This window comes from Parasteatoda tepidariorum, chromosome 3, assembly GCF_043381705.1.
Source record: "Parasteatoda tepidariorum isolate YZ-2023 chromosome 3, CAS_Ptep_4.0, whole genome shotgun sequence".
Lineage (NCBI taxonomy): Eukaryota > Metazoa > Arthropoda > Arachnida > Araneae > Theridiidae > Parasteatoda > Parasteatoda tepidariorum.
The window spans coordinates 84,794,160-84,807,802 of record NC_092206.1 but is presented as its reverse complement, the minus strand read 5'-3'; positions in this window follow the sequence as shown (position 1 = coordinate 84,807,802).

Genomic DNA, 13,643 nt, shown 5'->3' with positions numbered 1-13,643 from the left:
TAATCAAGACAAAATTACGAAGCATTATTACGTGTGTACTTTCTGAAAATAGATAAAATAAACTGAATTATTTTTTTAAAAAAGAGAATTGCTATAAACGTTGAGAGTAAGCATCAGAGAAACTCAATTTTTTATTTTGAATTTGGTTATTTATTTCGAAATAAAAAACCTCGATGAAAAAGTCTTATGCAAATTTTTTATCAATGCATATCAATTTCAAATTTATTTAATGTGTTATTGAAAACGGTAATTTTTTCATCGTTACTTTACAAAAATAATTTCATGCGAACAACGGAAATATCAAGTAAGTTATGGATTGTTGTTATTGTAGCTATACAAATCATAATAGCCAATAATAATTATACAAATATAATTATTATTGGTTAAAGAAATCCTCACTCTCGGAACCCTAGTGATCTTTCAACAGAATCCAAGGGTTTTGCGAGTCTAATTTTTTTCGGTAGTGGAACCCTAAAGGATCAAATTTTTTTTGGCGGAACCCCGAGACTAGATTAATAAAACTGTGAACATATTGATTGACGAAAAAATATTAATTATTTTGAAAATATATAATGATCTAAATTTTATTAATAATTTTGAGGATATTAAATGAGTGAAATTTGTTCCCCATATCGTTATTAGTCTAAAAATTTAGGTCTTATGCAAAACAGTTGAATTTACAGGATTGGAGCGGCATTTAATCTAGTTCTTAAATTCGTTGAAGTGAAATGTATGAGTATGAACATGTTAACTGAATATGTAATGAGTATAAATATGTTAACTGAAAATGAATGAGTTGAAACATAGTTTGCGTTAAAATAAAAATTAGAAGAAAAAGAAACGAAATTAATACTGTTACAAATCTTTTGGAAAAATTGGTTAAATAACAATTTATTTAACTGTTGTTTAACCATATTTAAACAAAACAGTCAAATAATCATAAATAAAATGATATTCAAACTATTAGATGTGAGAGAAACCGTTTATTAACAGCTTTCACCTAATATGGTTAAACAAATGGATTTTTATCGCACAAACTAGACCCACTCAATGAAGCCACTTAGTTCCTTGCAGATGGGTACATATTATAGCCGAAAGAACTAATATGTCAGTCTCATAATCGAGACAAACGGAGGTAGAGTCCCAGCGTTTACACCACAATATTATGACTCAGTGTTGTCACCATTCCGCTCACAAGTTTCCAGTGTCCTGCGCTCCTTAATTTGTGACATTGGCTATTAGAATACGATACTCTCATTCACGCATAGATGGCAGCACTGTAAAGCTGCTGAATTATCTCCAATGTCCAGTTAAATTTCTTTTTCATTGTTTTGAAACCATGTTAGATGTAAATGATCATAAAAGGTAAAAATTTGTACGACATTAAAAATTCCAGAAAATTAGAACTAGAAGATTTTTAATCACATATCGCTATCATTCATACTAAAATTTTGGATTGTTGAATTAAATATTAAACGAATTCGCGGTTTCCTATCATAATTAAAATTTCTAAGATTTCAAAGACTGTCATGCATGATATTCCTAAAAAAAGTCCTAGACTTCCTCCTAAGCTGCTGAGAAATTCAGAAATATCATACAGTGGCTTGTGTTCGATTATTACCTTTGTAGTTTCTAGATGAATTTTCAAAAATGCGTAATCATTTTTGAACGATTTTAAATCTTTGCTCAGATTGAATTTAAGACTCAGATAACTGTCAAAATATTTTCTAGAAGGCCATGATGATCTCCATACTTGCTCGTTGTAATCTATAGAAAAGCAAGGTACATTGCAGTTACAGCTCACGTGATGGATTAGAAGATTCTCGATGACATTGTCCAAGCACCGAATGTGTGTAATGTTGGTCATATCACAAGATAAAGTATCTTCTAAAAAAATATCGACCGTGGGATCAACGCAACCGCATTTTTCATGATTAATTTCCTGTATGCAAAGCAATATACAGTCTCTGGGATTCGACCGATAATTCATGCATTTATCTTCATATGGAGCTGGTAGACGTTTGGTTTCAGCTGATTTAATTTTTATGATTGTCTCAAAGCCAGGACTTACAAGCACACCTTTTTCTTCCATTCTAGGCTCTTCGAACGTATGATGAATAGTAGCCAAAGCTCCCATACTCTTAGAAATGTATGTAACGTAAGAACCGGTTTCCAAATTTAAGATTATTTCTAAATCATTATTTAAAAAGAACGAAGATTTGTTCGTTAGTCTCTTATCACGGAATAAAGGTTTAAATGTAAAACAATTTCCAAATTGTATATTTTGAATAAGTTCAAAGTCGTCAGCTGTACAAACGATCCCTTTAAAAGAACAATATTGAATGAAATCTTTCGCTTGAGTTCCATATGCTTTTCGCGCTACCGCGTCTAATTTAGTATAGCTTTTGAGGAATTCCATCGTTTTTAACATTGATGGGATTAATGTGCCGTTTGAAACAGATGCATATAAGGTTTGACTAATAGGCATTAAAAATTGAAATAAACCAGCACCTTCGATCTCATCACTTATGCCAGTAGAATTGCAATATTCTGGTGTTATTATTTCGTTAATACAAATTTCGTAAATCTCTTTCATAGGATTCAAGTTGCAAACAGTAATTGCTGGATGTAGATTGCTATTTTTGTCATCGTTAGTTACGACAACTACAACTGGATATTTGAAAAAGAAGTTGATAAAATTAATAATTTGATATAATGAAGCAAAAATTCCCGCTAAAAAAATGAAGGTCCATAATATCTTGAACGATCGGTTATTTGATTCAAGGACTTTTGAAAGAGCAATGATACTTGTTCGAGAATGTCGTGAATAAAATATTGACACTTTTTGGAATATTTTCTTTAAATATATCATTTCTATAAACAAGTTTGACAACTTGATCGTTAAGTGTTAGTTTTGAGTCAGTAATCAAAGTTTGTAACCAATACGCAAGTGATCCATGTGGGCTTTTCAATGTTTAAAATGAGTACTTTTTAAAGTGAAAAACGCCGCTTAATTATATTTTGAGTCAGTGGCAAGTGCCGTCTACGTTTTCAGCCAATACGTAAGTCTTCGAAGTGAGAAATGGACACTTTTTAATGTGAAAAACGCAGCATTAAATAGTTCGTACAGCTTAAAATTTTTAAAGCTATCTATTAGAGCACAAATGATTGATGTATTCTTCGATTATTGTAAGCGGTGTCTATTTTCTGAATTATTTTTTAAACGAGAATAACATTTGGTTCTATATTTATATTAATTTATTTTATTCATTTTATTGATTGTAAACCAGTTCTTAAGTCGTGCTGAAATGAATAAAAAATTTGTTCGATACTAATTTTATGTCATTGTCAATTTTAACGATTTTCAATATATTGTAAACCCATTTTAAAACTACATAAATAATCTTTCTCCGTTGATCCTTTCTTTGCGTGTTCATATCTTATTATACAAATTGAAAGAAATTTCAGAACGCATTGCGATATTTGCTAGTTTTCTTAATGTATTTTGAGCAATACCTTCTAAGTTATTACAGGTGAAGTGTGCTAAAAATCCAATTTATTAAAGAATAGACAATTTATTAAAGAATAGCCAGTGCGTAGCATGATATAAACATTATACAATAGTTTCATAATTAAAATTCTCAATACAGTCTACGAATTTCTTAGTGTTTTACTTGTTTGTTGATTATTAGTTTTTAAATTTTTATACTATTCCTTATTCGTAAAATAACAGCTTCAAAAATTCATTTAATTTCCCTCTAAATAGAAAAATATGGTTTATCATTATTACTAAATAAAATCAATTATTTATTTGTTTGTCTTGCTTATAGTTGCAGAAAAGCTTTCTTTTTAGCAAAAATCGAAGAATTAACTTTACCGCTTTCATAAAATTTTATGCAAAACATTTCTTTTGAATTTATATTGATTTTTTGAACTTAACGTTGGATAATTATGAGCTTCTTTTATTTTTTAAAGAACGACTATCATTTTGAGAATTTAACAGAAAAATAAAGACTAATTTTTTTAGAAATTTGCAATAAATCAATTGATACCATTTAAAATTGCCGCAATAGATGGCGAAAAATATGTTCAAAAGGGACATAGTTTGGACTATTTAATGTAAAATTGGTTATTTAAGTTTCCTTATATTGTCAATTTAAAAATTTCTAAACTTTAAATCTTCACGGTTTTAGTTATCATTTCTGACTTTTTATTAAATAATCGCCGATTTTCTTTAGAAATGTATCTAACGGAACCTGCTGCCTGCGGAAGTAGTAATCTAGGGGCTCCATACTCATTTACTAAAACCGTCTTTTCAAATGCAGGATGTTTCGTAACCACCACCATGAACATACTCTAAGAATTCTTGTCAAAAATGAAGCCAACAACATGTAGACATTTGAAGACAGCAAATTAATATTTAAGAGAGAAAAAAACAAAGAGTTATTGAAATCAAACAAAATCACAACTGTGAAACGCAGTATTGAAAATATCAAAACATGTTCAAATTGTTGGAGATGAAAGACGATTGAAAGACGATTATTAGAAAGACCATCAAGTTTCATTAGGCAGTAAAACTGGTTTTGTTATTTCAAATTTCACCTCTAGTCTAATAATATGATAAAACTGATTTCATAATGCATAGAAAATACAGCTTGTCGAAAGGCAACTTTTTATTTGCATAACCAACTAAGAATCAGCATGATACGTCAGTTTATTTCAAAACTAATACTATAAAAGTTTAAATATTAGACGCATTTAGGGATCAAGTGACAGAGCGTTCGACTTCCAATGAGGTGACCCAGGTTCGAATACTAGGGGTGGCAGGTTCATACGAATTCTGGTCCCAGGTATCCCCGACTATAGTGCTGACATAAAATATCCTCAGTGGTAGACGAATCATGGGTTTTCGTCCAATTAACTATGGGTAGTTTTCGTGGTTTTCTTCTCCGTGCAACGTAAATGTGGGCTGGTTGCATTAAGAAGTCCTCCACGAAAGCCAGTTTGTCCTATTACATAATCCAGTAACACCCTTGTTCTCTGGGTTTGATGCAAAATTACAAGGTTACGGAGTTAAACATTGATTATCGTAAACTTGGAATTGGGTCGATTGTTCAACGGCGGTTATAAAGTAAAATAAATTATTTGACTTATCGGAAATAATTTCCCTCTCAGTTAATACATTGTTTCCATTTATCTACTCTGTCATAAAAATCTGTTGTACTTGAATCATAATATTAGTATTTTCAACCATAATATGGTGCAAATTTGCTGCAATCATAAAAAAGCCATTTTTCCGTTCAAAAGAAACCATAATTTCGTTGCGTGTAATTTTAAGAAGTATGACAAGGCAGTTCAAACTAAGCACGATATTATGGTTGTATAAAATTTGAACCATGAGTTGAAAATTTCTAAGAGGGTAGTAGTATAGTCGTAATTTTTTTAAAAAAAAGGAGGTACGAATTCGAGTTTCAAATTCAATTGGTAAAACGTTGTTAGAAACTGATACTATCCAGTTACCACTTAGTTCAATATACTATTTTTTAAAATTAATATTATTTCATTGAAAATAATATAATTTTAAAAGGCAAAATGGAAAGTTTGAGTGAAATCGGTCGAATAGTTCTTGAGAAATTGGATTTTTTTATATACCATTTTTTTAAAGAAAAATTCGATTTCTCAGGAAGTATTCGATCGATTTCATTCAAATTTTTTATTTTGCGATGCAAAATTATATTCTTTAAAATGATGTAAGAAATTGTATACATTGAAATTCAAAATTTCTCCGTCTAATATTAAATAAAATAATGATAAATATTTATTAAAAGTTATCTTTTCGATGAAATTATTTTTGGATAAATGAATTTTATAATTGAGCTCAAAAATTTTTCAATTCGCTTAAAAAATTTCTCGAGATATGGCAAAAAGTAAAATTCACATAAAGGGGTTCACACTTTGGACAGCTCTCCTTACCAAATTATTGGGACCATATTTCTCAGATTGCAGCTCCTCCCTGTATTTTGGGGGTCAGAAATCCAAATCAGTCAACAAAAAAAAGTTATGTTTATTAAGAGAAAATCAGTTTTTGTGTCTAAATTTATAATTTAAAATACTGTCTTCTCAAATTAATTAGCATATCTGAGGTTAGTACTTGAATCATTTCCTTTTTTTCACTTCATTTTGAAAGGGATTCTAAAATCGTATTATTAAGAAAACCTTGTACATAAAAAATTTATGCAAAGAAAACAAGGAGATAGGTTGACAGAATGTATATTCATTCAAAGTCTTGAAAATATTTCAAATAAAAAGATTATCCCTTTCTTAGAGAAATAACCTTGCAAGTTACGAAATATTTATGTTGTTATCGTGGACTGCGATGACCCAATGGTTAAAACCAACGAGCTGTCTTTGCAAAGGACTGGGGTGTGTTCCTTTGGGGATGCTTGAAGCCCACCCAGCTTCAGGTCGGTGGGTGCCAGCTTGTTTGGGATGTAAAGATGGTTTTGGCGTAATACTGAGCATCTTAACATACACAAGTCGAAATTCTTGATGGTACCGTCAAAAAGTTTTGATGGTTTATCTTGGTTTAGGTGCGATTCATGATGGTCCAACATTATTTGATGGTCACCATCATCTGACTTTTTCCATTACGTTTTCATGGTTTTTGATATGCCGACAAACTACTATCATTCCATGATGGAAAATGCTACTTTAATACTATGATGGTTAACCATCAAGAGAAGTTTGATACTCATGGATCAGCAACAGGTTCATGATGGTTCCAATTATACATTTCAATGATGGTTTAATGGGAATTCTTGTCCGCAGTCATTAAAATTAAAGATCTTCCTCTTCAAAAATATAATATTTGAGTCGTCCACTGTCTCTTAGTTTTGTTCAGACCGTCAGCGAGCAAAATTGTCCGACCTAAGCTCGTTTGTCTATATCGTGTTTCCTTATTTTGTAATAGCAGTGGATAAATTTTATTTAGGAGATTCTTTAATGAATCTATTTAAATCAAACCACAATTACTACTTATACTTTCCTCTTATTCAAAATAACTCCAGGAAAGTTGAGTTTAAACAGAAATATTAAGGGTAGACTATATATACTAGAAGCAATTGCATACTGGAATTTTTCTGCACCAACATCACATGGAGAGAAAATGATAGGATTATAAAATGCCAGAGGTGCTTATTATCAACATTATAAACTGATATAAAGCAATTTTAATGCAAACAATATTATAAACTTATACATAGCGTGGAAGCAATATTATTCAAAACATTACTATAGGGCATTAGCCGGAGATTAATCTCTCCGTATCCGAAGCACGCGTGGCAGAGTCTAACTCAAATCATTGTTGATTTGGTAGACTATATTTGAGGGTGCCTCTTGATTCTCGCCAAGTTGTGATGGCGGTTGATCGCCAAGTTGGGCGATATTAAAACCCAATCGTGATTTTGATTGGTTTAGATTTAAGCATTATTTTTAAATGTTCAACGGTATATGTAATTTCAGAGGTCCGCTAGTTCTAAGTTGGATACCGGCTGGTAAGGTTACTTCTGCTTCTGGTCAATAAAATCGAAGGTATGTGGGCAGTCATAAAAAGGGACTTTAGAAAAAAATGTCCACCGCCACTCCGGTACCACAGACGCCATTTTCGATTTGTATTTCGATGAATTTATGTGGCGATGGAGGTACCCAGATTCTATTTATGATAAATTTAGACAGTATCTAACTGCTATTAGAGAATTCCGTGCCCCTAAATCTGAGGATATTCAAGCTTAATGAGGAAGTGAGTTGTTTTCTTCCTTTTCTTTCTTTGCTTAATCAATTAATTTTTGTTTCAATTCAAAATGCATTTTATTGGATTTATTAATTTTACTTATACTATTGGATTCAATGCAATTTTATTAAGTTTTGGTCCATGTTTTGTCGAAATTTTCCAATGCTTTATTGAAATATCATTATGTTTTGGCCGCCATTCCTGTTACCACGGTGTTCCAAACAAACAGGAATGGCGACAAACATAAGTCTCCAATTTTGCCAAAGGGCACCCTCAAGTATGTTTTTACCTTTTTGATCTTACAGGATGCCGGACGCTCCTTACATGGTGCAAACACTTCTGCAATTTTTTTATGGTAAACCCCTTTCATAGTGTTGATTATTTAGTACTGTTATTCTGATCTCTCTTAGGATCATCAAGCTAAACAAGATATGAGAGCGCAACTTAAAAAGGCAGCCGTTCTACATGCCAAAAGTGTATGTACACAATATNAATTCTAGGGGTGGCAGGTTCATACAAATTCTGCTCCATATATATATATATATATTGTGTACATACACTTATTTAAAAATGTTATCTTGTTTCTTATAAGACATGCTATTTTTCTCTCACGGTTATAAAACTTGTTTGTTATTGTGACAGACGATCAGTAAAGTAATTATAAAATTTTTTAAATGTCACTATAAAGTTTGAAAATTAAGTTTTAGAACAAATTACATAAAGATTTTTTTTAAAATAAAAAAAATTCCAGGAAATTGGAACGAGTAGATTTTTATCACTACTTGAACACATATAGCTAGCATTCATACTGAAATTTTGGATTAATGAATTAAATATTAAATGAATTCGTGGTTTAATATCACGATTAAAATTTCTAAGATTTCAAAGACTGTCATGCATGATATTCCTAAAAAAAGTCCCAGACTTCCTCCTAAGCTGCTAAAAAATTCAGAAATATCATACAGTGGCTTTTGTTCTATTATTATCTTTGTAGTTTCTAGATGAATTTTCAAAAATGCGTGATCATTTTTGAACGATTTTAAATCTTTACTCAGATTGAATTTAAGACTCAGATAACTGTCAAAATATTTTCTAGAAGGCCAAGATGATCTCCATACTTGTTCGTTGTAATCTATAGAAAAGCAAGGCACATTGCAGTTACAGTTCTCGTGATGGATTAGAAGATTGTCGATGACATTGCCTAAGCACAGAATGTGTTTAATGTTGGTCATATCACAAGTTAAAGTATCTTCCAAAAAAATATCGACTGTGGGATCAACGCAACCGCATATTTCATGATTAATTTCCTGTATGCAAAGCAATATACAGTCTCTGGGATTCAATTTCTCTGATCGATAATCCATGCATTTATCTTCATATGGAGCTGGTAGACGTTTGGTTTCAGCTGATTTAATTTTTATTATTGTTTCAAAGCCAGGGCTTACGAGAATACTTTTTTCTTCCATTCTAGGCTCTTCGAACATATGATGAATAGTAGCCAATGCTCCCATACTCTTAGAAATGTATGTAACGTAAGAACCGGTTTCTAAATTTAAGATTATTTCTAAATCATTATTATCTAAAAGGAATGAAGATTTGTTCGTTAGACTCTTAGCATAGAATAAAGGTTTAAATGTAAAGCAATTTCCAAATTGTATATTTTGAGTAATTTCAAAATCGTCAGCTGAGCAAACGATCCCTTTAAAAGAACAATATTGAATGAAATCTTTCGCTTGAGCTCCATATGTTTTTCGTGTTACTGCTTTTAATTTAGTATAGCTATTGAGGAATTCCATCATTTTTAACATTGATGGGTTGAATGTGCCATTTGAGACAGATGCGGATAAAGTTTGACTAATAGGCATTAAAAATTGAAATACACCAGCAGAAACGAGCCCACCATTTATGTTAACAGAATAATTGCAATAATCTGGAGTTTTTACTTTGTTATTACAAACATCGTAAATCTCTTTCATAGGATTCAAGTTACAAAGAGTAATTGCTGGATGTAGATTGCTATTTTTGTCATCGTTTGTAACGACAACTGCAACTGGATATTTGAAAAAGAAGTTGATAAAACAAATAATTTGGTATAATGAAGAGAAAATTCCCGCTAAAAAAATGAAGGTCCATAATATCTTGAACGATCGGTTATTGGATTCAAGCACTTTTGAAAGAGCAATGATACTTGTTCGAGAATGTCGTGAATAAAATATTGACACTTTTTCGAATATTTTCCTTAAATGTATCATTTTTATAAACTAGTTTGACAACTTGATCGTTAGGTGTTAGTTTGGAGTCAGTAATCATAGGTGATTAGAGTTTTAAAATTTGCCTAAGTTTGTAGCCAATACAAAAGTGATCCTTGTGAATTTTTCAGAGTGAAAATGAATGCTTTTTAAAGTGAAAGTCGCCGCAAAGTATATTTTGAGTCAGTTACAAGTACCTTCTACGTTTTTAGTCAATCCGTAAGTTGTCCACGAAAGCTTTTCCAGATGAAAAATGAATGCTTTTTAAAGTGAAAAACATCGCATAAGTATATTTTGAATCAGTAATAAGTGCGATCTTCGTTTTAAGCCAATCCGTAAGTGGTCCACGAAAGATTTTCCATATGAGAAATGAATACTTTTTAAAGTTAAGAACGTTGCAAAAGTATATTTCAACACAGTAACAAGTGCAGTCTACGTTTTTAGCCAATACGTAAGTACGGTCCACGAAAGCTTTTCCATATTAGAAATGAATGCTTTTTAAAGTGAAAAAAAAACCCGCATAAGTATATTTTAATTATTAATAAGTTCCGTCTATGTTTTTAGCCAATACACAAATGGTTCAAGAAAACTTTTCAAAGTAAGAAATGGGCACTTTTCAAAGTGAAAAACGCAGCATTAGTTAGTTCTTATTGCTTAAAATTTTAAAAGCTGTTTATTAAAGTACCAGTGATTGCTGTATTCTTCGATTATCGTATGCTGTGTCTATTTACTGAATAATTTTTATAAAGGAGAATAACATTTGATGCTACATTTATATTCATTTATTTATTTTATTGATTGTAAATCAGTTTTTAAGCAGTGCATAAATGAAAAAAAAATTGTCCTATACTAATTTTATGTCATTGTAAACGTATTGTAAACTTATTTTAAAACTACATACATAATCATTCTTAATCGATCCTTTCTTTACGTGTTCATATCTAATAATAAAAATTGAATTTAATTACAGAATGTATTGCAATATTTGCTATTTTTCTAAAGCCTTTTGAACAATACCTTCTAAGTTACTACAGATGAAATGTGCTAAAAAGTCAATATGTAACATGGTATAAACATTATTCAATAGTTTCATAATTTAAATTCCCATTATAGTCCTCGAATGTTTTAGTGTTTTACTAGTTTATCGATTATTAGTCTTTACATTTTTAAACTATTCCTTATTCGTAAAATAACTACTTTAAAAATTCATTTAATTTCCCTCTGAATAGAAAAATATGGTATATCATTATACCTAAATAAAATCAATAATTTATTTGTTTGCCTTGCTTTTTATTGTAAAAAAGCTTTTTTTATAGCAGTAATAGAAGAATTAACTTCATAAAACTTTCATGCAAAACATTTCTTTTGAATTTATATTGATTTTTTGAACTTAAAGTTAACGTTTGATGATTATGAGCGTTTTCCTTTTTTTTTTTTTTTTTTTTTTTAAGAAAGACTTCCATTTTGAGTATTTAACACAAAAATGAAGACTAATTTTTCAGAAATCTGAAATATATCAATTTATACTATTTAAAATTGTGGCAATAGATGGCGACAAATATGTCCAAAAGGAACATAGTTTAGACTATTTAATGTAAAATTGGTCCATGAAGTTTTCTCATGTTGTCAATTTAAAAATTTCAAAACTTTAGACCTTCACGATTTCATTTCTGACTTTTTATTAAATAATCGCCGATTTTCTTTAGAAATGTATCTAACGGTGGGGAACCTGCTGCCTGCGGAAGTAGTACTCTAGGGGCCCCGTACGCAATTACTAAAAACACCTTTTCAAATGCAGGGTGTTTCGTAATGACCACCATGAATACATACTTTTAGAATTCTTGTCAAAAATGAAGCCAACAACATAAAGACATTTGAAGGCAGCAAATTAATATTTAAGAGAGAAAAAAACAAAGAGTTATTGAAATCAAACAAAATCGCTACTGTGAAAGGCAGTATTGAAAATATCAAAACATGTTTAATTGTGGGAGATAATAGGGAGAAATTGAAAGACGATTATTAAAGAGACAATCAATCTTCATTAGGCAGTAAAACTGATTTTGTTGTTTCAAATTTTCCCTCTAGTCTAATAATATGATAAAACTGGTTTCATAATGCATAGAAAATACAGCTTGTCGAAAGGCAACGTTTTATTTGCATAACCAACTAAGAATCAGCATGATACATCTGTCTCTTTTAAAACTAATACTTTAGAATTTTAAATATTTGACGCATTGAGTCGCGAGGGTTCGACTTCCATTGAGGCGACCCAGGTTCGAATTCTAGGGGTGGCAGGTTCATACAAATTCTGCTCCCGGGTCGCCCCGACTACAGTGCTGACATAAAATATCCTCAGTGGTAGACGAATCATGGGTTTTCGTCGAATTAACCATGGGAAGTTTTCGTGGTTTTCTTCTCCGTGCAACGCAAATGTGAGTTAGTTGCATTAAGTTATCAGTATTTTCAACCATATAATATGGTGCAAAGTTTCTGCGATCATATAAAGGCAGTTTTTCCGTTCAAAATGAACCATAATATCGTTGCGTGTTGTTTTAAGAAGTATGACAAGGCAGTTCAAATTAAGCACGATATTAAGATTGTATAAAATTTAAACCATGATTTCAAAACCTAACTCGCTTAAAAATTTCTAAGAGAGTACAGTCGTAATTTTAAAAAAAGGAGGTACGAATTCGAGATTTAAATTCAATTGATAAAACGTTGTTAGAAACTGATACTATCCACACTTTGTTCATTTTCTAGCTCTATAACTCCTGTAAGAAAGTTGGCAAACCGTTTCCGAATAGTTCGTCTATTTTTCCAGATTTAAATGTTAACAACTTAAGAATAAGTTACCGTGCAATTTTATTTTCTACCAACATCACATCATCTAATCATATTGATTGATTATAAAATAAATATATATATTTTTTCCCTCGGCATTGTGTTGATTATTATTATCATTATTTTGATGAAACAATTTTATTACAGCAGTGAATGTTTACACATCTGGGGATATTAACACAGCGTTGGCGCTTGTTTTGGCGTCAAATATTCTATTTCATCCTTACAACCATGTTCCATATCTCATCTAAATTAATTTGTTCAGAAGTAAAGAAATAAAACATCTTTATCTAATAATACAGCTCTAAAAAAACTTCAACTAATCTTTTTAATTTTCTGCAAGTATTTTAAGGTAAGTTGAGCTTCAAAACTATCTTTGATTGGATCTTATCTTCAGTTTTTTCCTCTAATATGACAGCGAAATTCGTTTTCATTCATGTGCCTTTATTGCGATTTGAACAAACCTTAATTTAGCGATAAATCTTTTTCTATTGCTTTACAATAAGTATTTTAAATCGCAATAGTTTGTGAATTATATTGCGTTTGTTTTATGAATGTTTTCATAATGTATTCAGTATACTGTTAACTAGATATAATGCATTGAATAAAATGCTATTACTTTAAATGCACTTTTTTTTTTAAATCTTGTTTTTGAAAATATATATGAAAACTGTTACACTTAAATTCAAATTTTAACCATGTGTCTTCACAACTTGTTTTCCAGAAAAGCAAACTAAAAAGTTTTTCCAACTCTTATTGTTTCT